General features: G+C 44.9%; 1 protein-coding gene across 1 annotated transcript in view; it reads left to right on the forward strand.

Moving 5' to 3' along the window:
* Window positions 1-3513: 3513 nt before the first annotated feature.
* LOC127412478 (leucine zipper putative tumor suppressor 2 homolog) overlaps window positions 3514-26186 on the forward strand; it is a 112272-nt gene continuing 89599 nt past the window's right edge. Inside the window, exon 1 of the mRNA XM_051648870.1 lies at window positions 3514-3831. The gene's annotated coding sequence lies outside the window, so the exon portion shown is untranslated. The remainder of the gene's footprint in view (window positions 3832-26186) is intronic.

Here is a 26186-nt window from a genome sequence, read left to right on the forward strand (position 1 = left end):
AGACCGCATCCAATGCGATTTTCCCAATCACAAGGGGATAAGCCAGCTCCTTATAAATTCAGTTATTATAAATTCACTTTGTGGTAAAAATAGTCTAAATACAAATAACTCAACAGTTTCTTATGTCCAAGAAAGGCCAGGATATATACAGTAAATACGGGTAGATTCAATTATTCTGGAATTCTTAATGTGTGAAATCATTGTTTAACTTCGAACTCATATTTTCTTTAATAATAAATGAACGAAGAAACAATTAACAAAGCATCAAACATCCAGAAAGCTGGGGTAAAAAAAATAGACTGTTATTGGCCTGTAGTTTCATGTCTTTGTCCATTATGAAGAAGCTGCTGGACAAAGGGGTGAGCTGTGTATGAGAGGTCGTACAGTACAAGGGTGTACAGTACATTTGAGAATGTTTATGCTGTAGTGAGCTCTGCTGATTTAACAAGTTTTGAATTATGCAAAAGAATCCCTTCAGGCTGGCTACGCTGCTCTGTAACTGAATGTCTAATTAAGCCACATGACGTTTTAGTTTAATGAACTCATATAAGAGCCTTTATTTTTGTTTATAGGTCCTGGCTCTGTACCAGACCTGCAATTGCACTTTACACAACTTCAAATAGTAAGTCTTTTTTCATTTTTCATTAATGCATATTCAGACCATAAACAGAGATACAGTATATTCATTGAAATACATGAGGGGCCTTGACCATCTGCTCTAATTCTCCCTACACAGAGCATCATTCTGCCACTTAACAATGTGGTCCAGGATTAGTCTAATGAGGTTATGATGGGAAAAACAAGTAAAAAATCCTTAGATTAGGACTCTGATAAATTAGAGCCTCAACAACTAAAACTCAACACAATTAACTGTTGAATCTCTACACAAAATGAATATGAACTTGGTGGGTATTCAAATAAAAATAAAAATATTATATTTAAAATGGTCTCTAAGGTGATTTTTTTTTTTTTTAATTTAATGTAGTTAAATTTACAGCCAGTTATGATTTATAAAAAATAAGTAAGAAATATCAAACAATGCACATATTTTAAGATCCTATAGTTTAAGTATATCCAATTTAAGAATGCATGTTTCAAAGTCAGGGTTGATCTACGGCTGTATTTATGTTCATTAAAGCATCTAAATGTTTTAAAACGTTGGACAGAGAGTTTTTACTGTGCTTACATGTCATTTGATCTGCTGTCCTAGTTGGGTTTTGGTCATGGTTTGTTTAGCATTATTATTGAAGTCTATAAATTATGAATGACGAGACACTTTTGTTGTCCTACTGAGACCCCCGTTTGTCCCCCCCACTGACTTTTTTATGCTACTGTATATCTCAATTTACACTGATGAGCCCAAACATAATGACCACTCACAGGTGAAGTGAATAATGCTGATCATCTCCTAACAAGGCCACATGTCAAGGTCTGGTCAGATTAAATGGTAAGCGGACATTTCTCGTAGTTAGCGTGTTGATTGCAAGACAAATAGGAAGGAGTGAGTGACTTTGACAAGGGCCAAATTGATATGGCCAGATGACTGGGTCAGAGCATCTCTGAAACAGCAAGGCTTTGGGGTGCTCCCGGTCAGCAGTGGTGAGTACCTACTGACAGCGGTCCGGGGAGGGACAAACCACAAACTGGTGACAGGGTGTTGGACACTCAAGGGTCACTGATGCGTGAGGGCAACGAAGGCTATCCCATCTGGTCCGAAGCGACAGAAGGTTTATTGTGTGCACAAGTCACAGAAAATTTCAATGATGGTTACAGGAGGAATGTGTCACAACACACAGTGCATTGCAATCTGCTGTGTATGGGGCTGCATAGCCGCAAACCTTTCAGAGTGCCCATGATGACCCTGTCCACCATCGAAAGTGCCTACAATGGGCACAGCACGTGAGCGTCGGTACTGGACCTTGGAGCAGTAGAAGATGGTCACCTGGTATGATTCTTTTACATCACATGGACAGCCGTGTACGTGTGCGCCATTTACCTGGGAAGTAATGGCACTAGGATGCACTGTGGGAAGACAACAAGCTGGTGGAGGGAGTATGATGCTCTGGGCAATGTTCAGCTGGGAAACCCTGGGTCCGGCCATTCATGTGGACGTCAATTTGACACATGCCACCTACCTAAACATCGTTGCAGACCAGGTACACCACTTCATGGCAATGATATTCCCTAATATCAGTGGTCTCTTTCAGCAGGATAATCCGCCCTGCCACACTGCATACATTGTTCACGAATGGTTTGAGGAACATGATGTTCAAGGTGTTGCCCTAGCTTCCAAATTCCCCAGATCTTAATCCGATTGAGCATCTATGGGATGTGCTGACCAACAAGTCTGATCCACCGTGGCTCCACCTCACAACTTACAGGACTTGATGGATCTGCTGCTAATGTCTTGGTGCCAGATAACACAGGACAACATCAGGGGTGTTTTAGAGTCCATCCCTCGACGGGTCGGCACTGTTTTGGGAGGCACGCGGAGGACCAACAGCATATCGGGCAGGTGGTCATAATGTTTTGTCTCACCAGTGTATATACAATCATTTGTCTGACTGTAGAGACAAATCCAGCAGAGTCACTGGATAAGACCATATTGTACATTCATGAATACAACAAATACACTGCTGTGTGTCTCACCCTCTATACCCATTTAGTTCCTTTAACTCAAGCAAATATGTGTCATATTTCAAAGACACTTCCTGGCCAGAGGACTTATCACAGACTGTGTTACAGAAAGCAATCAGTAACATGGGGTTGTTTATATGGATGGAGATGGAGTTATTTCTTGCTGTATTTATTTTCTCAATTTATTACAACTCATACTGAGTGTTGAGGGAACTCAACACTTTATTTTTTAACTTAACTTTGAGTGGAAAACTAACTGAAATGCATAAAAAAAAGGTAAATATATTATTACTATATATCCTGAACCCTCTCCGTCAGTGAAGTACCAAAACTGGTATCAGGGTTTGGGATAAGGGGTAGAGTTAATTAAAATATGCATTGCTGTTGACTGTATTACATAATTTACCACTTAAAATACACCTTGCTTTTGGCGCCACTCTGTGGACATTTCAGCCAGAAACTGGAGCTCACATGTGCCCATACATTCAACAACACTTCCAGCTTCAGCCACTGTTGGAAGTAGTTCGAATTTTGCTAAGCACATACCGATTTCAGCAGCAGAACTTTGGACCTACTGTTGCCAAATTCACTGTGCCATCAGTGCACGAGGACAAAAGCTGGCTCCCAATAAGTTCAGTTATTATATATTCATTTAAAAACTATACTATACATTTGTGGTCAATATAGTATGAATACATATAACTCAGCCAGTTTTGGTTTGACATCCACCACAAAATACGATCAGAGACAGTTCAAGTTGCTTCATGAGCTTGAACCTGTCGTCTGTCGTGAGGCCCCCGTACATGCCACCCTCCATAGACTTAAAGCTTGTCTCTCCAGATCAGCGGTCGGGACCCGAATGAGAGGCATGCTACTCTTGCGCTCCTGCCAGCGGCGGTCCAGTACGGTCGGATGGGGGCAGGGTCCAGCGAACAGCGGGATTCAACGCAGTTTGCAGCAGTCAGTTCCAGGAGGATGGACGCAGAGATGTGTAGCGGCTCCGTTCATTAAACGCGTGCATTACAGCAATTGGAGTTAGTGTTAGTACTGCTTCAGAGAGGAGCAGGGAGACGGCGACTCGGTTTTGCTTGAACTTCCCTGAAGATTCAAAAACACTAGGACATCTTTTTTTCAGAAGCGCTAGGCTATTTCTTTATGGACGTCATTGCTAAAGCGCTCTTCACGCAGTCAATGGTACGTGACTTACAATTCTGCTTTGAAAACTTCAGTGCAAGTTTGAGCCCACAGTGTCTCGTTTGAGGAACTAGAGCTCTTGATAATGGCTTGAGTACTGTGCTGTTTTACACTCTTTGCGGTTTTACACACTTTTTTGTAAACTTTATTATTCACTATTTTCCATCACCTTCAAACTTTACATATCTTCTTCAGCATTTGTAGGTAACCCTGATTTGTCGTCTTATTCATTTCTGTTTTGCAGTTATTGAGCTGGCTTGTCTTTATTATCTGTCCTTATGAATTTAGTTTCTGCTGTTTGTCTGGCTGTGAGAGTGTTGTGTTTTCACTTACAAAGGTGATATTTATATTGAATGGAGGCAGACACAAATTTATCCCAGCTGAAGTAACTATAGTATCCTAGTATCTTTTTTCTTTTCTTTAAAAAAAAAAAAAAAAAAAAAAAACAATTACAGCATATCGGAGTGTCCTTTACTTTTGGAGATAGACGCATTGTCTGAAAAGTCTCTGTATTCAGCTTATTTATTTATTTATTTACAAATCCTTGTAGTTTATTCTCCATAGGTTATATCAGATCTCACACTTGGCTAGTGGTGTGTGTAATGTATGACCATTTTAAGATGTTAATTTAGAGCACCCTGATTGTTATCTGAGATTAAATGCTGTGTGTGTTTGTCACAAAACAATCTACATCAAAAGGTTTAGAGGGTCATTATCTGTTGCCTGGGTGAATCTCACCTAAAAGCATTAATGTCCATTTCACCCTAAAATCATAAAAAAATAAAATAAATATTAAGTAAAGAAAATGCATTATGACATTATTTTAATGACAATTAAGCTCACCACATTACAGTAAAAATATGGCTGTAATGCTATGTTTTTATTATTATTATTATTAATATTTAAATAAGTATATATTAAAGGCAGGACAACAAATATTACCATGATGTATAAATACTTTACAATTTAAACAATATATTATAATTTTTCTGCATTTCAATAATGAGAATTTGATTATTATTATTATTATTTAAATTATTTTATTTTTGCTTTACTGTAAGAAAAACTGGTGAAAATTTGCTTAATTATTATGAAAAGAATGTTACAATGAAAAAACATCCTACTGGTCATAAAATAGGTTCCTTTTTCTTTATGCAAGGTAGAGTGTCTTATTTCCTTCTTTTGAATTATGACACAGACATGCTTTTGACAGGTTTTGTGACATTTACCTGCTTACTATTTAAACAGTATTTTAGATTGAGGAAAACAACTTTTCTCAGCCAGGCATTGTTGTTTAAAATATAAAGGCCTTTGTTTTGTTTATGTGTTATATTACAAGAGTTATGGTACGTGTTGTGATTATAGGCAGATTGTTAGGCAGCTGGTTTTGATCTCTGTGACTGTCAGACTGTCATCCCATGTTGCAGATCGTTGGAAAAAACTTACAAAAGTGAAGGCAAGGGCTAGGGCTTCTGCTGTTATCAAGACATTCTTTACACTGCCAGAAAAGCCTCTCTAGACTGGCAAAGACACATCCACAGTAGTTATCAATAGTATTTATTTGGCAAGGGCTTTAAAAGTTATGTGAAACAGGATATGCTGCCTCTCTACGCCCTTGTTCTTATTGCTTTAAGCCATCGTTATGGCTCAGAGGGTCTGAACTACACCACTGCCAATGTCTACAGCCTGACACTTTAATTCCTGGCACTGCACATGGTGTGCCATACCCAGCTGCTTTCAGGCATCTCACTGGTTGCGGATGTAGACATCATGTCTGGTCAGGGAGGAAATTATTAAAATATCAGGCAAGGAAGGATGTTAAGTTTACAAAAAGTATGTAAATCCCTAGTGTACATAATATATCTTTCACCTGCTCACCTTGTGATGTATTTGTGTGCTGTCACTAAAAACATTTCGGTTACGTACATAACCTCAGTTCCCTGAGATGAAGGGAATGAGACCTTGCGTGCTAACGCATATGGGGAGTGTCCTTCCACATGACCTAGTTGAAACCTCTCTACAATAATGCCAATATTCTAATATTGGCTATGGTGTTTGAGCCCTGCCTTTTTAGGCACAAAGCTGTCTGCTATAAAAGCAGGTGCACTAACACCATTCCTCAGAATTTTCTGACTGAGGGACAAGGAACGCATCACTCACACATCAGAAGAACTCTGAATCTTGAGAGTGGCCAGCGTTCGCAATGTCTCGTTCCCTTTCGTCTCAGGGAAACAAGGTTATGTACGTAACCGAGACGTTCCCTTACGACTCAGTACACTTGACATTGTGTGCTAACGCATATGGGGAACAGAATCCCCTCATGCGGCACTACATGACATAAACTTCCAGAGAGGAAACATGATGCCGCAGTCCCGCGGGATGGCGACCAACATGAGTATGCCGCAAGTGAGGAGGAGGGGAGCACTCAGAATGAATATGTGAACTATAGTCATATAGTATGAGTTAACCCCTTCACAAACCCAGTCAGGAAGGGAGTTTATTTATAATGAAAGTGCTTGTAACTTTATGATAAATTACAACTGCCTGAATGCATGCGGTTGTGTAAAATGATGGGGTGCCCGTACTTAAAGGAGTAGTTCACCCAAAAATGAAAATTTGTTGATAATTTACTCACCCTCAGGCCATCCAAGATGTATCTGAGTTTCTTTCTTCATCAAAACAGAATTTAAGATTTGTAGGATTTCATTTCAGGCCTCCTCCTTTAAACAATGCAAGTGAATGTACAAAATGACACGCTTCCTACCTCCTCCTCCACGTGACGCGTGACCTTACCAACGAGCTTACGTCATTCCACTCATGAGCGCACGTCACAGAGATGTGCGGAAGCAAACATTTGTAGTCAAAAAGTATTGTTTTGTTTCTCAAAATATCCAATCTTTGTGTTTAGATGAACTTTATTTGTCAACTGGAGTCGTGTGGATTGTTTTGATGTATCCTAAATATGCATTTTGGACCATCAAAAAATGGAGTACATTCACTTGTATTGTTTAGAGGAGGAGGCTTGAAATGAAATCCTAAAAGTCTTAAATTCTGTTTTGATGAAGAAAAAAACTCAGATACATCTTGGATGACCTGAGGGTGAGTAAATTATCAGCAAATGTTCATTTTTGGGTGAACTATTCCTTTAAGGGGAGGGGCATAAGTATATGTTTGGCAAATGAAATAGCAAGCACTCTAAACAGCGAGGACTTGTGAAGAGAGAGATGTTACATCTAGATTGTAAAACCTTGCAAATATGTTTTGAAAAGACCATCCTGCTGCAAACATATGTCTTGTAAAGACACACCATTTGTCCATGCCCATGAGGAGGCCATGCCTCTAGTTGAGTGTGCTTTAACACCAATTGGGCAAATCTTACCCTGCGACTCGTAAGCCAGGGCAATCGCATCAACGATCCAGTGAGAAAGTCTTTGCATGGAGACAGACATTCCTTTTGTGCATCCTCCATATCATACAAAGAGCTGATCAGACAGACTGAACTGGTGGGTGCACTCAATGTATCCGTGTAGCGCCCACACAGGTCATGACAAATTAAGGATTGTTCCTCATCCGAATTAAATGGAGGAGGGAAGAAAGCTTGAAGGTGAACCGGCGCTCTGAAGGGTGTGGTTAGAACCTTAGGCACATAGCCTTTTCTGGGTTTGACAGTGGCTTTTGAAAGACCAGGGCCAAACTCCAGACATGAATTGTCAATTGATAGTGCATGTATGTCCCATGCATGTACGACCCATTTTACGGGTCTTAATGGAGAGAGTGCGCAAATCAACAGAGTTCAAAGGCTCGCATTTAGGACCAAATTTAGGTCCCAAGTCGGGACCATAGCTGGCCGAGGTGGATTAAATCGTCTTGCTTCTCTAAGGAACTTTATGATGAAATCATGTTTGCCTATAGCGTTGCAGGCTTCAGGTGCGTGATAAGCAGTTATAGTCGCCACATGAACTTTGAGCATTGACGGAGTGAGTCCAGCATCTAATCGCTCTTGAAGAAATATGAGAATTTCATTTATGGGTCAGTTAACTGGGTCTTTGCCATGTGAAAGACACCAATCAGTGAACACGTTCAATTTTAGCGCATAGAGGCATCTCGTGGACAGAGCTATGACCTGTAAAATGGTGTTCATGACTGAATGCAGCAGTTCTGGCACGTTTAGTGTGCTCCGTTCAAAGGCCACAAGTGTAGACTTCGCAGCTCTGGCTGGGGATGCCAAACCGTGCCTTGTGTTTGAGAGAGAAGATCTTTCTTCAGTGGTATTTCCCATGGAAGCCCATCCAGTATTTCTGCCATCTCCAACCAGCGGCTCTACATGAGGCAGCTGGTGTGGGCTTTTTAGTCGGGCACTGATACTGCTCCGTTTTGGCATAAAATGTCTCATAGCCTGTGATGCTGAGTCATGACGTAGAGCTCAGCAATTCTATTCACAGAGCCTCCGAAAAGGCCGGAGCATCAATAGTGTGGCTTTTCCCACGTCACACATTTCCATGAGGGTCAGCCAGGACTGATTGGGCCATTTCAACACAATTAATAGAACTGTTTCCATGTCCACTTGGACTTTGCTGATGAAAGAATGAAGGAGGCGCACCGGGGGAAGGGCATACTTGCATTTCGCTGGGGCCAGTGCGACATGGCGACATATATACGCCACTGCTGTTGTGTTGTCTGAAAGAATCAGAATGTGGTAATTAACAATATTTGAATGAAAAGCTCTCAAAGCTAGAAAGACAGCCAGTAGCTCTAGGCAGTTGACATGTCATGGCCGTTTCGCACCTGTTTCCAGGTGTCGAAAGTCGGGCGTCCATTACACACCGTGCCCCAACCTGTGTTGGATGCATCTGTGGTCAGCACTTTCTTTCTGAAATTTGACCCAGCATAACACCTTGTTGGTAGAAAGCTGGCGCTGTCCATGGTGCTAGAGCAGCCAGACAGTGGTGAGTTACTGCGATGCACATGAAAATGAAATGACTTCAGTGGTAATGTGGCACTCATTCATGAGGTGCGCACACATGAACTCCTAAAAAGAGATTTACTGGCTGGGGAAAAGTGTGCTTTTCACCCAGTTGACATTAGACCAGATTTTCCATATGGCAAAACAGCAAGTCTCTGTGTTCACTCAGTAGTGCCTCTGATTAACTAGTAATAACCAGTCGTTGAGGCAATTGAAAACACACACCATTTATTTTCAGTGGGGCAAGCGCTGCATTGATATACATTTCATGAACGTGCGGGGAGCCAGAGACAGACTGAAATGAAGGACTTGATATGCAGTTCCATCGAACGTGAATCTAAAAAGCCGCCTGTAATGAGGTGAAATTGATATATGAAGTACGTGTCCTTCAGATCTATTGATGCAAATCAGTCCCAAGGATGGATGTGTGATAAGATCTGTTTCTGAGTTAACATTTTGAATGGGTGCGTTGCGAGCTTGCGATTCAAGCGTCTCAGAACTAGAACTTCTCCAGAATGAGGAAAAAAACGGCTGTAAATCCCGCTGTGTGTGTGTCACAGTCTGTGCATGCAACCCCAGCATATTGTGTGGTCGGACCACAGATTGTGCTCGACCAGTTCTGACACGCCCATGAAAACTTGCCACGCATTCGCGCAGTGGGACAGCAGGCTTATTAATTAATATGAAACAACCTCTATCGCGTTCTTTGTGAGAAGATTGTGTATTTTGGCTCGTAACACATGGAACCGTTGAAACGGGTTGTCCGACATGCAAATTGGATTGTATAATCATGTTCGATCGTTTTTTTAGCACCCAGTCAGAATGACAGTAAGAGCTCGCCGTGCATTGTGAAGCGGTAGTGCATAATGTGAGGCTTTGAAAAGAGAAAGCTCTTTATTGAAAAAGTGTGTTGCATGTGCAACGAGTGCTGTAAACTTTTTGCAATCTTTGTATTTCATTACAAGATATAATGCGCCACTCACCATTGGGAATTGGTTGCTCAAAATATGTGGGTTTGAAGTGTGAAAGCCCTTTATTGAAAAAGTGTGAGCGTCTCGTGCGAGCGCTGTATTATTTTTTACAAATAATAAACGGGTTTTCCCGTCGGCGCAGGACTTGCGCTGGGGCGGCTGCCTTCGTTTGGGCCACGGCTTGCATGGCTTTACCAGTGGCTCTGCATGAGGCAGCTGGTGTGGGCTTTTTAGCCGGGCACTGGTACTGCTCCGTTTTGGCATAAAATGTCTCATAGCCTGTGATGCTGAGTCATGACGTAGAGCTCAGCAATTCTATTCACAGAGCCTCCGAAAAGGCCGGAGCATCAATAGTGTGGCTTTTCCCACGTCACACATTTCCATGAGGGTCAGCCAGATGTGACAATTCAGAAACACCAGGTTGATCATTGACTTGCCAATGGCCTGTTGAGGCTGAATCATGGGCGATTCAAGAGCGCAGCGTATTGAGACTCATGCCCTCAGTCTGTCTCCATGAGAGCTGACTCTGCATGGGCTTGGCCCAGACAGAGAATGCAGTTCCCATGCTGATCTTACGGTGGGATGTGTCTCTCGCACAAGGAACACTTATGGAATGACATCTTTAAAAAGACGCGAACACGTAAGTGACTCTTTTATATATAACACACACACACACACACACACACACACACACACACATATATATATACACACATACAATATACAGTTGCTTTATAAGGATACACAACTCCTGCCGAAGCGATGTGGGTAATCAAGATGCTGAAGAGGCCCGTTCACCAGCAAAGCGTCAAGTGGCGAGGCGGAGTGATGTTCGCCGGAACACTGCAGATGAGTGGAGATCTGTCTTGAAGGAAGAAAATTCTGAGGAATGGTGTTTGTGCACCTGCTTTTATAGCAGACATCTTCGCACCTAAAAGGGGCTCAACACCAGAGCCAATATTAGAATATTGCTATTGTAGAGAGATTTCAACTAGGTCGTGTGGAAGGACACTCCCCATATGCGTTAGCACGCAATGATAAACCATCTGTTAACTGTTCATCATGTATTTCGTACTGGTAATATATTGTATATAATTATATGACTGTGAATTTGGCAAACTATTCTGGCAGTTTCTCCTTTGTACTTCATTTCAAGGCCTTGCTAACATATGAAATAGCTTTGGGACTCAATTTAAGAGTTAATTTTTCGAGTAATCTGGGTGGCGAAGGACAAATCTCAGTTGCCTCCGCGTCTGAGACCATCAATCGGCACATCTTATCACATGGCTTGTTGAGCGCATTACCGTGGAGACATAGCGCGTGTGGAGGCTCCACGCTATTCTCCGTGGCATCCATGCACATCTCACCACGCGCCCCACTGAGAGCGAGAACCACACATTATCATGACCACGAGGAGTTTACCCCATGTGACTCTACCCTCCCTAGCAACCAGGCCAATTTGGTTGCTTAGGAGACCTGGCTGAAGTCACTCAGCATGCCCTAGATTCGAAATCACGACTCCAGGGGTGGTAGTCAGCATCAATACTCGCTGAGCTACCCAGGCCCCCAAAACCTTTAAGGTGTTTTTAAAGATTTCCTGTTTCAGTGGCATACCTAAAATTAAAGGCTTATAACTAAAAAAAATAAAAAAATAAAAAAAAAAAAAACAAGGAGGGTGAAGTGTTTTGTATCATTTTAAACAAACTTTTAAATTTTTTTATGTTATAGATTATTATAAATTCTGAGGCTCTCTGCCTAAGAAACCTTAACTCAGCCTTAACTTTTTTTTCTATTTTTTCCTGATTTTACATTTTATATATCAGGGTGTAAATAAGGTAGCTGCGAAAAATGGCTTTTGTTTTGTGCCCAATCATGCCACAAATTTTTTGTGTTGATAAGACAAAGCTATCAAAAGATATAGCATTGCAAAAATTATTTAGAGTAGTGTCCTAAAATGTCTCCAAGTGTCCTAAAATGTCTGCAAGTGTCCAAAAGCCTCTCCAAACAAAAAACATAATAATTGTACATAAGAACTAATTACATATGCAAATACAAGGACAAAAGGTATGCTTTCTTTCCAAAGCATGCAGGCATGAGCAACGAGATCTCATTCAGTTCCATTCTGTGTCATTTGAGCCATCATTGAGTCTGTGTCATGTAGTTGGCGCCATCTCCTGGTAGCCATATGTAATTAGAGTGAACGATCCTCTGCCCACATTTGGATGACTTCCACCTCTGGTTGCAGCGATCTGAATCTTAATAGCATTAGTTTAGTGTTCCATGATGCTGGACAACGTACTACATAATTTACAATGAAGTCATCTGATCGAGGATAGCTAACTTGTTTTTAGCCAGATAGCACATTATGTGCTGTGTGCACATTGTGCTTTGTGTGGATTATCTAGTGATCTCTGCATCCGATTACATTGTGTGTGGGCTGGTTTTAAAGATAATCACCTTCTCTAAGTAATGGTTTGTGATATGTTATGTACTGTTTATTTTCGTAAAGTTATAAGTAAAAATGTGGCATATAACAACACCTGTATACATGTAACATGTATGTAAAAGACATATACTTTGCTATTACTCGCTATGTTTTTGTCTGCGAGTAAAACAAATAAGCTAGTTGTATTCTTCTCTTTGAGAGTTCCCTATCTGTCACTCACTCGACGTTGGTGTCGATGTAGTGACACTAGGGGTCACTCTTGGGAGCCCGAGACACCTCTGGTCTTTGATAAAAGGCCAATGAAAATTGGCGAGTGGTATTTGCATGCCACTCCCCCGAACATACGGGTATAAAAGGAGCTGGTATGCAACCACTCATTCAGATTTTCTCTTCGGAGCCGAACGGTCATGCTCATTGAGCTGAATACTACTGTTCATTCACCTGCTGGATCTGACGGCGCATTTCAGCGGCTTCTCCCTCCTCTGCACTGGTGCACTGCAGAGAACGCCCCTGGGCGCTTCGGCAGAAAAACTAGAGAGTATATTTTCTGAAAGAGCATTTTTCTTTCGTGTCTGGGCACTGCTCACGCGGAGACAGCGTTCGTGGATGGTCACATTCTCATTGCGAAAATGTGTCCATGGCAACGTTGCGGTCACGGCTCGCCTTCGTAAGGAAGCGAGCCACCCCAGAGGCTCCCGCCTCGGTCCTTTTACCCACGGGTTTGAGGCCAGCGCGGCTAGCACTGGGGACGATTTGGGGACCCCAATGGGACCGCCTCCGCCGGGTATCCCCCCGCGGACCTCCCATTCCCCAGCACGCTCGTCTGCCCCGATCGGGCTTCCGGGTGAGTCCGCCGGCTCGTCTCACGGCGAGTTCGACCTCTTATTCGGAGCCCGCGAAAGTGATGAGCTCTCGAGCGCAGCATCGGAGAGCGGGCTCGTCCAGTCGGAAGCCTCGGCTGGGCTTCTCCCTTCGGGGTCGATCGCCCAGTCACAGGCTGACGCGGAGATGACGACATGCTTTCCCGGACAGCCGCGAGCGTCGGTTAGAGTGGATTTCACCGCTCTTCCCTGAACCCTCGCGGCTCTGTGATTGGTTCCTGGGCTCGCGGCGCCGCTCAAAGCCACGCCCCGCCCCGTTCCTTTCTTCCCGGAAGTGCATGAAGAGCTGACAAGGTCGCGGGAGGCACCTTTTACTGCCCGGTCCCGATCTTTTCAGCTTCCCCACTCTCACTACCCTCGATGGTGGGGCGGCCAAGGGTTATTCGGCAATCCCCTGGTGGATAAAGGCACTCGCGGTGCACCTATGCCCGCAGAGCGCCGCCACCTGGCATGGGTGCCCAAAGCCCCCTTCCAAGGCCTGTAGGTTTACGTCGTCTCTGACGGTCAAAGCCTGCGGCGCTGCTGGACAAGCCGCCTCCGCCCTGCACGCCATGGCTCTCCTGCAAGTCCGCCAAGGCGCTAAAGGAACTGCACGAGGGTAGTTCCGCCCCGGGATTGATGCAGGAACTGCGCTCGGCGACCGACCTCGCTCTCCGAGCGACGGAGGTCACGGCGCGGTCTCCCGGGCGGACGATGGCCACACTAGTGGTCCAGGAGCGCCACCTTTGGCTCAACCTGGTCGAGATGGGTGAGGCCGAAAGGACACGATTCCTTGCTGCCCCCATTTTCCAGGCGGGCCTATTCGGCGACACTGTCGAGGACTTTGCCCAGCAGTTCTCGATGGTAGAGCAGTAGATGGATGCTAGCCGGCTTGTCCTGCCCCGGCGTGGCTCAAGATCCCCCATCTACTCATCGCCGAGGGCGTCCCCCTGCGGTAACTGCACCGGCTCCGCCGCAGCCCGCCCCTCCGGCCCGGCCCCGGCGTGGAGCCCACCACAGGAAGCCGACGCCACCCGTCTCACAGCCGGCACCGAAGAACCCACGGAGGTCTTCGAAGCGCCCCTGAGACGGGCGACCCAGGGACAACGAAACCCGCTGCTCTGGAGCTGGTAAGCAGATCTTCTTTTTGTTACCTTTTGCATTTAATTGCGCTGCATGCCCAAGTGGCTGCAGTACTCAAGAGCTCCGCAAGAGTGGTTTCCTTGTTCCCTGGGTCACATATTCGGTGTGTACGGCTGGCATCACGACCACCGTCCACCACTCCATTTGGCAGGTTGGCGCTCCAGCGGCGGTCTCCCGCCCTGAGCGCCCAGCTGTGGCACAAATCCGCCCCCGATGTGACAGTCTCCACGGGTCATGAGGACAGGCCTCTTCCTCCCCTGTCCCAGGCTGTTCCGGGGGTGGTCACAAGGAGCCAGGTAAGTGCTTCAATTTCCTCGGACTCAGCACGGCCACGATGTGGTGTGGCACCTCAAGCTCCGCCCCGCCGCGAGGCCCCACCCGCCGGTACATCCGATGACGTTGTCCCTTTGGTCCCCCTTGCGCGGAACTCGGGTGCATGGCTTGCGCTTTCCAGTCCGTCGCGAGGGCTGGTCCGGACCGTCCGACTCGGCTGCACGATTCACTTCGCTGGGCATCCGCCCAGGTCCAGCGGTGTCCACTTCACCTTGGTGAAAGATGGAAACGCTGCTACCTTGCGCGGAGATCGCTACCCTCCTACGGAAGGACGCGATAGAACCCGTCCCTCCAGCCGAGATGAAGAAGGGGTATTACAGCCCCTACTTCATTGTACCGAAAAAAGACGGTGGGTTGCGGCCAATCTTGGACCTGCGAGTACTGAACCAGGCCTTACACAGACTCCCGTTCAAGATGCTGACGCAAAGACGCATTCTAGCGAGCGTCCGGCATCAAGATTGGTTCGCGGTGGTAGACCCGAAGGATGCGTACTTTCACGTCTCGATCCTTCCTCGACACAGACCCTTCCTGCGGTTTGCGTTCGAGGGTCAGGCGTATCGGTACAAGTCCTCCCTTTCAGCCTGTCCCTGTCTCCTTGCATCTTTACGAAGATCGCAGAGGCTGCCCTTGCCCCGTTGAGGGAGGTGGGCATTCGCATTCTCAACTATCTCGACGACTGGCTAATCCTAGCTCACTCTCGAGACGGGTTATGCGCACACAGGGACCTGGTGCTCTCACACCTCAGCCGACTAGGGCTTTGGGTCAGCTGGGAAAAGAGCAAGCTCCTCCCGGTTCAGAGCATCTCTTTTCTCGGTTTGGAGTTGGACTCAGTCTCCTTGACGGCGCACCTTACGAACGAGCGCGCCCAGTCGGTGCTGGCCTGTTTGAAGGCATTCAAACAGAAAACAGCGGTTCCACTGAAACATTTTCAGAGGCTCCTGGGGCATATGGCGTCCTCGGCGGTGGCCACCCCGCTCAGGTTGATGCATATGAGGGCGCTTAAGCACTGGCTCCAGACTCGAGTCCCGAGACAGGCATGGCGCCATGGGACACACCGCGTGGCCATTACGTCGGTCTGTCACCGTCTTTTCAGCCCTTGGACCGACCTCTCGTTTCCACGAGCAGGTGTTCCGCTAGAACTGGTCTCCAGGCGCGTCGTGGTCACGACAGACGCCTCCAAAATGGGCTGGGGCGCTGTTGGCAACGGGCACGCAGCCGCCGGCCTCTAGACGGGTCCGCAGCTGCGTTCGCACATCAACTGCCTCGAGTTACTGGCAATTCTGCTCGCCCTGCGGAGGTTCCGGCCGTTGATCCAGGGCAAGCACGTGCTAGTTCGGACAGACAGCACGGCAGCGGTAGCATATGTCAACCGCCAAGGCGGTCTGCGCTCCCGCTGTATGTCATAACTCGCCTGCCGTCTCCTCCAACGGAGTTAGCAGCACCAAGTCGCTGCAAGCCACTCACATCCCGGGCAACCTCAACACTTCGGCGGACGCGCCGTAACAACAGGTTACCCTCAAGGGAGAGTGGAGACTCCACCTTCAGGTGGTCCAGATGATTTGGAGTCGATTCAGTCAGGCACAGGTGCACCTGTTCGCCTCCCAAGAATCCTCCCACTGCCCGCTCTGGTACGCCCTCACCGAGGCCTTCCTCGGCATAGACGCGCTGGCACACAGCTGGTCCCCTGGCATTCGCAAATATGCGTTTTCCCCAGTGAGCCTGCTTGCACAGACCCTGTGCAAGGTCAGGGAGGACGAGGAGAAGGTCATCCTGGTAAGCACCCTACTGGCCCGCCCAGACGTGGTGCTCGGACCTCACGCTCCTCGTGACAGCTCCCCCCGGGCAAATTCCCCTGAGAAAGGCCCTTCTTTCTCAGAGAAGGGGCACCATCCGGCACCCGCGCCCAGACCTCTGGAATCTCCATGTCTGGCCCCTGGACGGGACGCGGAAGACCTAAGCTGTCTCCCACCTGCGGTGGTAGACACGTTCACTCAGGCTAGGGCTCCCTCTATGAGGCACCTGTATGCCTTTAAGTGGTGTCTGTTCGCTAAGTGGTGTTCTTCCCATCAGGAAGACCTCCAGAGGTGCGCAGTCAGATCAGTGCTTTCCTTCCTGCAAGAGAGGTTGGAAGGGAGGCTGTCCCCTTCCACCTTGAAGGTGTACGTTGCTGCCATAGCAGCACACCATGACGCAGTTGACGGTGAGTCCTTAGGGAAGCATGATCTGATCATCAGGTTCCTAAGAGGCGCCAGGAGGCTGAATCCCTCCAGGTCACGCCTTGTTCCCTCATCAGACCTCTGTAGTTTTTCAGGGTCTACAGAGAGCCCCCTTTGAGTTTTGCAGTCAGCCGGGCTTAAGGCACTCTCCTTGAAGACTGCCCTCCTGACTGCGCTCACTTCCATCAAGAGGGTAGGTGACCTGCAAGCGTTCTCTGTCAGCGAAACGTGCCTGGAGTTCGGTCCGGGCTATTCTCACATGATCCTGAGACCCCCGACCGGGCTATGTGCCCAAGGTTCCCACCACTCCTTTTAGAGACCAGGTGGTGAACCTGCAAGCGCTGCCCCAGGAGGAGGCAGACCTAGCCCTGTCATTGCTGTGTCCGGTGCGTGCTTTAAGCATCTATTTGGATCGCACGCAGAGCTTTAGAATCTCTGAGCAGCTCTTTGTCTGCTTTGGTGCACAGCGGAAAGGAAGCGCTGTCTCCAAGCAGAGGATCGCCCACTGGCTCATTGACGCCATAACTATGGCATGTCTCGCCCAAAACATGCCGCCCCCGGTAGGGCTACGAGCCAATTCTACCCGTGGTGTAGCGGCTTCTTGGGCCCTGGCCAGAGGTGCCTCTCTAACAGACATTGCAGAGCAGCGGGCTGGGCAACACCCAACACCTTTGCAAGGTTCTACAACCTCCGGGTGGAACCGGTTTGGTCCCAGGTAGTGGCACGCAACACAAGCGGATAAGCCCGGGATAGCCGGCTGGGTGTATTGCTTGCACATAGCGCCTTCCACCTCCTTTTGAGCTGAAGACGTGCGCTGTTAATTCCCAGTAGTGTTCACAAAAGTTGTTCCCTGGTTGACTTCCTCCGAGCCCTGTGGCAGTCGAGTTTTCGGAGAGACTCGCTGCCGGCCCAGTACACGCGCTAACTAAGAGCCCGGTTCTGGGGTAGGTGCTCCGCATGTGGCGGTTCCCTGTAAGGCTAACCCCATGCGATCTATATCTTCCGCTAGTTCGTTTCCCTACTGGCAAACTGCGTCTTCCTTGGGCAGAGCCCCTCAGTCTCCATGTTGTAGTAACTCCTCCCCCATTGGGTAGGATCTACCTTGAAGGCTCTCCACATGGTTGGAAAGACCATGTGATGTATTTTTCCACTTAAATATCCCCCCCTCTCTTGGGGCGAGGTGTGGTCTCCGCGGTGTCCTCCCCTTGGGAGGGACACCCCCCGACTAGACCTGGCGGACCAGTCGGATAATCCCCTTCTTTTTTAGGGAGTGGAAAAAGAGAAGGGGAAAGAGGCCATGACTGGGTTAAGCCTGTCTCTATCTCTGGGTAGTCGACTTGTCCCCAAAAAGGGCCGTTCGACACTCATAACTGTGTTGGGGGAGGTTACGTGTCGACCTGGTGTGCTGGCTATGAGGCACACAGCAAGTCTGCCCACCACACACCGCCAGTTCACGTAACACAGTTCAGCCTTGTGGCGTTTTGTATAGGGACCCCTAGTGTCACTACATCGACACCAACGTCGAGTGAGTGACAGATAGGGAACGTCATGGTTACTGGTGTAACCTCCGTTCCCTGATGGAGGGAACGAGACGTTGGTCCCTCCTGCCACAACGCTGAACTACCCGCTGAAATGGCCGGACCTTATATCGGCTCCTCAGCGTAAAACCTGAATGAGTGGTTGCATACCAGCTCCTTTTATACCCGTATGTTCGGGGGAGTGGCATGCAAATACCACTCGCCAATTTTCATTGGCCTTTTATCAAAGACCAGAGGTGTCTCGGGCTCCCAAGAGTGACCCCTAGTGTCACTACATCGACACCAACGTCTCGTTCCCTCCATCAGGGAACGGAGGTTACACCAGTAACCATGACGTTTTCCAACTTGTTCCAACTGGCTATTTGATGACATTGATGTTTTTACTGATTACAATAATTTGTACAGTGCAAAGTTATTAATAAATTACCAACACGGAACGCTTCTTATTTGTCGGCAAATTTCAAAGCACTTGTTCGGTTTTGGTCATAATGCCTACATGCATTGTAAAGTACAGCTTCTAAGCTTTAAAACAATACCTATTTTGTTTTGGCCAAGACTGTAGTTATTAATATTTTGATAATATTTTTTTTCCAGCATCCAGGTTGGATAACTCATGTTTTCTACACAAAGGGTGGCTAACTTGAAGAATCTATTCTAAAAAATAAGATAGTTTTGATAGGTTAAACAGTTTTTGGCCACTAAAATACCCATACTTCCATTTGTGTTATTATAAAGTATTAATGACTTTACTATTCAAAAATGTGGAACATAGTAATAATAAAGTGAGTAGATGTGTTTAAACATACCTTCATAGGTAGGCTATATTTTTTTTTTAACCAAATTCATTCACAGATTCACTAAATCAAGCATTTGAAGGCCTTTTCTGTTAAAATCACAAAAAATGTTACTGTTTTAGTATAGTGCTTTTATATTGATAAAATGAGTGTTCCTTTGGGAATAAATTTGGCATCTGCCATATGAATGAACACATTTTATAATATCATAGCAGGACATCGGTTGAGTTTTGGCATGCGTCACTATGTAACCTTGCTTGCAGTTTTTTTCTTGATTGAAAGTGCACATCAATACACTGACATGCTGGGGGCACAAAATTTATGACGTTATCTCTGATATGTTCAGCGTGGGAAACATTCAGTGCTTGCTCAGGGAATAGCGTAAATCTTTGATTTGTTGCTGGAGTGCTTCTGTCTTAGCATTTATTAAATTTACCAAGATTTGGTGTCTGAATTTGTTATGAAAAACAGTATCTTTACATGATTGGAGCACGGTCAGGAAATATAGTGTTCCTGAGCTAAAGCCAGCACTATTCTAGTAGACTTCTTTGCTGTGACATGCATATGTACGTGAACAGAAAGCGAAGTGTGTGTGAGTCTATTTGTGGGTCTGTGTGTGTGTATGGAAACAGTAGATCTGTATCATGTTGGGGAAGGAGAGATCCATTCATTTTCCTGTGAGTAAAAAAAATCAGTGCATGCTGGGCTGCTCTGAGATGTTTTCTTGGTTTTGTCTTTCTTGTTCTACTAATATATCACATGGATATTATTATTTCTTGACGGATTTACAAATTTGAACAGTACAACGTGCATTGCTTGCCGTGATTACTGGCCTCTCTGTGCCTGTCAATTTCAACCCCCTAATACTTACCCCAGAGTTTCCCAACCCCGTTCCATCAACAGTACACATTTTGAATGTCTCCTTGATCTGATGCAGGTCTTTGGAGTCACTACTAACGAGCTGATGATTTGAATCAGATGTGTTAGATTAAGGAGACATCAAAAATTTGTACTGTTGGTATGCCTAGCACTAGGTATGTGCATTTTGAAAATGTGTATAAGAAATCCTGAATGAAACACTTGATATGCGAATAAAATGTAATGCGCTTGGAGTAGGTGGATTTTCTAGACTTTTGCATTAGTTATAATGGACATTAAAGTGATGGAAACGGCTTATTAGCATGAACAAGGATGTGTCATGACCATTTTTTAAAGTGCGATGGCAATACTCTTGTCGGGTGGTATAGATGTGAGAGAGCTTGACGTGACTGGCTCAACGAAAGGCCCGACCCATGGCACACAATTCTTTAAACGTAGCTAGGGTTGCCAACTGACGATTTTAGCTGGCTCTATTTTGGCCGAAATGACAACTTCCCACTCCCATTTGGATTGCCAACTGTCCAAGAGAATAAACGGCTAAATGCTTGAGGCGGAACCCTGTTCGGTATTGAAGGGCTCAAAATGCCAGTGTCCCGTATATCCATGGCAAAAAAGTTGGCAACCCTGCATGTAGCCCTGGTTAGTCAAAAGTGCTTCACCCACAGATCGTCGTTAAAGTGAGTCCTCACAATCCACCAGAACTGTTTTGAGCGCAGGCGCTCCCAGGTATATGGAGGCTGTCGGCGAATGGGAATAGCCATTTGAGCCCTCATTATGTGAGCTATTGCACTTATTCTGCAACGTCTCCTGGGAGCATTTAATAACATAATGTACAATTGCTTTATTACAGCAAATACAACTCTCCCTGAAGCAAAGCTGAGGTCGTTCAGCTGCTCCATGACAAAAAGGCAGGCTCCCTGCCTACCTCAATTTACAGTTCATGGAAACGCACAATGTTTAGCGTTTTCTTAAGTCGAATTTCCAGAAACGTGCATTAAAAATGCAAAACATTTTGATGGAAACCCAGCTAATGCCTTACCCATTGCTCCCAATCTATTGACCACATTTAAGTTTATTTCCGGCAACTTTGAGTAAAAATACTAGTGCACACCCTCACAAACAGGAATCACAGACATCCCATTTCACTTCCACTATGAAACGCTGTCAGACCCATGGATGCTGCAGTGTTAAGGTGAAAGAATACTTTGCTTTTCCGCATGCCGGTACATCTCGTGCACAGTGTGAGTGACACAAATTTCGTCATTCTGCAGCATCATGCTGGGCTGCCCCACGCAAAGTGAGATCTGATCCAATCCAAAATCCCATTTCACATAACAATATGGGTCTGTTCCATAACCTTACGTTGCAGTATTTTAAGGCATTATAGCCTTAAGGCTGTTCCAAAAATTAGGTACCTTAATTACGTTACCTCTGAAGATACCTCATTGTGGCCAAATTCTAAGATCTCATTTTATGTATCCTTCCCCAGGAAATCAATCCAAGAATGCAATGTGATGTGAAAAAATAAATCCAACATGGTGGATGAAGTGAGATAATTTTTTATTATAAGTATAGTAATAATTCATTTAATACTTAAAAGTATTGATAAAAATAGTTTAAAATAGTAGAAAACTGTCATTTATTCTTGGACAGACAGTTGAAGATTGTAGCTCGACCAAGCAAAAGATCTACTGTAGCTCTACTATAACTACGCATGTAAACGCACTATAAAGAGCACCAGAAAACTTCAGGTCTCTCTTTGATAAAGAAATAGATTGATTGGTAATAAGTGAATAAAATGTAGTGTTTGAATGTTTTGTGATAATAAGAGCTACAAGGAGCCATTATTCTGCTAAAGTCCCTACTTAGGATGTCAGTATAGTGCTCACTGCCGCAATGTTGGGGGTAGTTAAGTCAGCACAGTGATAGTGACAGCCTGTCCTCCTGCACAGATGCCCTGTGGAGTAGCAAGACGTGATTCTTAGTGATGTGTCCAGTCTGATGTAGCGTGCTTTGGCCATGTGCGTGGTGAGAGAATGGCACACTGATCTAGTGCAGCGTCTTGTGCTTGTTCTGCTTTTCATTAGTAAGGAATCTGCCCTGTCAAAGGGATCTAGAAATCTGCACACCCCCACACCGAGAGAGAAACATTATGAAAACAGTGTCGAATTTGTACATCCCCTGATTAATGAGTCTTGGGCTGTGAGAGATGCAAAGCATGCAGCATTTTCCCTCCGTTGGAGCCTCTAAGCTGACACAACACAGGGGTCCTGCATGTTTTCACTCTACTGTGTGTCCCATGCTGATGTGAGCTATGATAGGAGACAAGCCTCTTGCTCGCTTTGACATTTTCTGACTTAACTCTTTCTGCTGTGCTGCTGGCTTGTCCAGGGCATCTTCCACTGATCACGAACAAGCAGATGTGTGACATACCAGGGTTTTTAGCTTCACAACAGTTAGCCTTGCCTGCATTTTGGCTTCTGCTGATCTGTAATTAGGTGTGTTAGTAGGAGCAGAAGACAGGAGCAGAAGACAGGAGAGAAATGCCAAGTTCACAATCTGCTTTGTAGAAATGGAGTGAGACTCTGATTTGTTTTTGGAGGTTAAGGCCTTAGTCACCAAGGCTTTAAACCAGTAATGTCATCAACATCCATATGGGCTGAGCCTCCAGTTCCACTCCTACATGTGGGTGGCCGACACCCTCATACAGTCAACAAATCTCTCTGAAGACTAATCCAACAGGGAGGAGATGAGACTAAATGTGCATAATGGTCAACATTTTAGGTCACATTTGACATGAGTCACAATCTTTTTAGAGTCATGTTAGTGTTATTTATTCCAGTATCCTGGACTTTCTGCTAATTTCTGTCTTTAATGTATCTCCGATTTATAAAGAGCTTTTCCACCACCAGGCCAAATGGTTCAGAGCACAGTGAATAATGGTTCCTAGCATTTCCACTTTAACATGGTTAGGTGTGGTAGGATTACACACCGTTCTCAGCCCAGATTTCTCAGCACAGTTAGCTAACTGTACTCGAACACCTTTAGTACGTGGCGACACAAGATTGGTCACTTGCTCAGTCAGTCTATTCTAATTCTGATTTTGCAGTACCACAGTGGAAAAAAACCTGCAACTGTGCCAACGAGCCTACATCGGTACGAAACGGCACAGTTCCATAACGAGAACCATTTCGGCTGATGGTGGAAAACCGGCTTTAGGGTTTGTTAATATAACCTTAGTGAAACTGATTTGATTTGATGTGTAGGGTCTGTGATGTGAAGCTAATTTTTTCTGTAAATGTATTCAAAATAAATAAATAAATTCATTAATTTATAATTAAAAATACATTTCTTACAGAAAATGACTTCAATACATCCCTAGGATGACTATGGTTTAATTCAAATTAATTTAGATATTTTTTGGAGACATTAAGTAAAAATGTCAAGATGGTGAATCTGTCCTAAGATCGTTATGAGGAACAAAGTTTTATTAAAAGTATGAAATTCTTAAAAAATAAATTAAAACTAATTAATTTGCAATAATACTTTTTTTTTTTTTTTACTTAAAAATAATTAGTAGTAAACCAGGTTTGTTTTACAGTATTACTAATATTTTTGGTGTGCTAAATCAATATCTGCTAAATCAAAAAGTCAGTGTGGTGTAACATGTTGCAGGAAGCCATTTTGCTGTCATGTGACAAGAAAACTATAAAACAGGAATTATGTTGCCTTCAAGTGCACTAGAGAAGCTCCTGCATCCGAGTCGGGAATTCGTTATCAAGGCATGTCACAAATTCAAGTTTAAAACTAAATATGGAAGAAACCAAACTGAAACAAATACACAATGAACAATGGCAGAAGCTCTTTTTATCTGATATACCAGTGAATAAACATAATTGAATACACCTACATGACTTTTACACAAACTATATGATTTATTAATGCAAGATATCAAGCAAATTATTAGTTAATTTGCATAAAAAAACTGTGAAGGGTGAGTCATTCACTTTACATATATTAATATAATTAAAATAATGCACTGAAATTGAAATGCTTTTGCAAAATCATTGCTTTCCATCAACTGTCATGCCGACATGCCTCTTCCAGCATCACTACTCTACAATTCGGGTATCATCTAGAATTCCGAGTTTCCCACTGGTATTTTAAATATGACTTTGCTTGGTCATTCATGTGCTCAGAACTCGTAATTATGATATTTCCTACTCCATTTGAAGGCCGCAGTAATATCACAGGAGTCCCCCTCCTGTAGACTGTGTATCAAGGTCATTCATCAAAAGTTTTAACCACTCTCTCCCTGAACAACTCTTTCACAATTTGAAATATGCCCATGCCGTGATGGAAGAAAAAATCCATTGATGGGATAAACTGGTCATTCAGTATATTCAGATAGTCAGCTGACTTCATTTTATTGCCGCATAATGTTGCTGAGCCTAGACCTGACCAATTGAAGCAACCCCATATCATAACACTGCCTCCAGAAGCTTGTACAGTGGGCACTATGCATGACGGATGCATTGCTTCATTCGCTTCCCTTCTTACCCTGACGTGCCCATCGCTTTGGAATAGGGTAAATCTGGACTCATCAGACCACATGACCTTTTTCCATTGCTCCACAGTCCAATCTTTATGCTCCCTAGCAAATTTAAGTTGTTTTTTCTGATTAGCCTCACTAACAAGTGGCTTTCTTGTGGCCACACAGCTGTTTAGTCCAAATCCAGTAAGTTCTTGTCGTATTGTGCATGTGGAAATGCTCTTACTTTCACTATTAAAAATAGCCGTTGTCACAGTCTGGCCATGACTGTGCCCCCTTCCCTCTTTCTATGTGTCATGTCTGTGTGTGCTGGTGTTTTCCCTCATGTGTTTCAGGTGCCGCCAGTGGGTGATTGGCATTTCCGTGGGAACACTGATCACTCAGCTCATCTGTGATCTGCGTTACCATTGGAATGGTCATTGCTCAGCTCATCAGCGGACCGATGGCACCTGTCCCTCGTTATTTACCTCCTTATTTTAACCCTCCTCATGTTTCTTGTCCTTTGCTGAATCATTTTGTTTGTTTATGAGTGTATCGGATGGTCTGTTTCCCAGTATTTGGTAGGTAAGGCTTTAATAGCCCTCAGTCGGTTCCAGAGTACTAGTTAGATACTAGTTCTGTTTTGGTTTTTCTCCATTGTGAGTTTTTGTTTATATTTTTGCCTTTTGTTTAATAAAGCTCATTTTAGTTCCATCTCTGCATTTGGGTCCTTCATCTCTGCAACACAACTGTGACAGCAGTGAACTGTGAGTTCTACTGTCGAACTATTATTATTATTATTATTATTTTTTTACAATGTGACTTCACCAAGCATTTTAGTGATCTCAGATCATGATCATTCACAATTTTGTTCTGACCACATTTCTTCCATGAAGCTGACGGTTCACCACTATCCTTCCAGGTTTTCATAATGCATTGGACAGTCCTTTTTTTTCTTTTTTTTTTTTTTTGTGGGGGGGGAGTGGATTTTTCCCCTTTTTCTCCCAATTTGGAATGCCCAATTCCCAATGTGCTTTTAAGTCCTCATGGTCACGTAGTGATTCGCCTCAGTCCGGGTGGTGGTGGACGAATCCCAGTTGCCTCCGCATCTGAGATCGTCAACCCACGCATCTTATCACGTGGCTTGTTGAGCGCATTGCCACGGAGACATAGTGCATGTGGAGGCTTCACGCCATCCACCGCGGCAACCACGCTCAACTTACCACACGCCCCACCGAGAACGAACCACATTATAGCGATCAAGAGGAGGTTACCCCATGTGACTCTACCCTCCCTAACAACAGGGCCAATTTGGTTGCTTAGGAGACCTGGCTGGAGTCACTCAGTACACCCTGGGATTCAAACTAGCGAACTAGCGAACTCCAGGGGTGGTAGCCAGCGTCTTTACCACTGAGCTACCCATGCCCCTGATTGGACAGCTCTTAACCCAATTCCAGTGATTTTAGCAATCTCCTTAGTTGTTTTCTTTGCTTGATGCAGGCCAATAATTTGCCCCTTCTGAAACACAGTAAAATCTTTTCCATGATCACGGGATACATGGTTGTTCAGTTACCTAACTGCATCAGTTAGGGTTAAAAGAATTGTTGCCAGCTGAAATATATTAATCACTGCAATAAGGATCCAATCATTGGCTCTTAAGTATCTACTTATTTAAATCCAA

This window comes from Myxocyprinus asiaticus, chromosome 21 (assembly GCF_019703515.2).
Source record: "Myxocyprinus asiaticus isolate MX2 ecotype Aquarium Trade chromosome 21, UBuf_Myxa_2, whole genome shotgun sequence".
NCBI lineage: Eukaryota > Metazoa > Chordata > Actinopteri > Cypriniformes > Catostomidae > Myxocyprinus > Myxocyprinus asiaticus.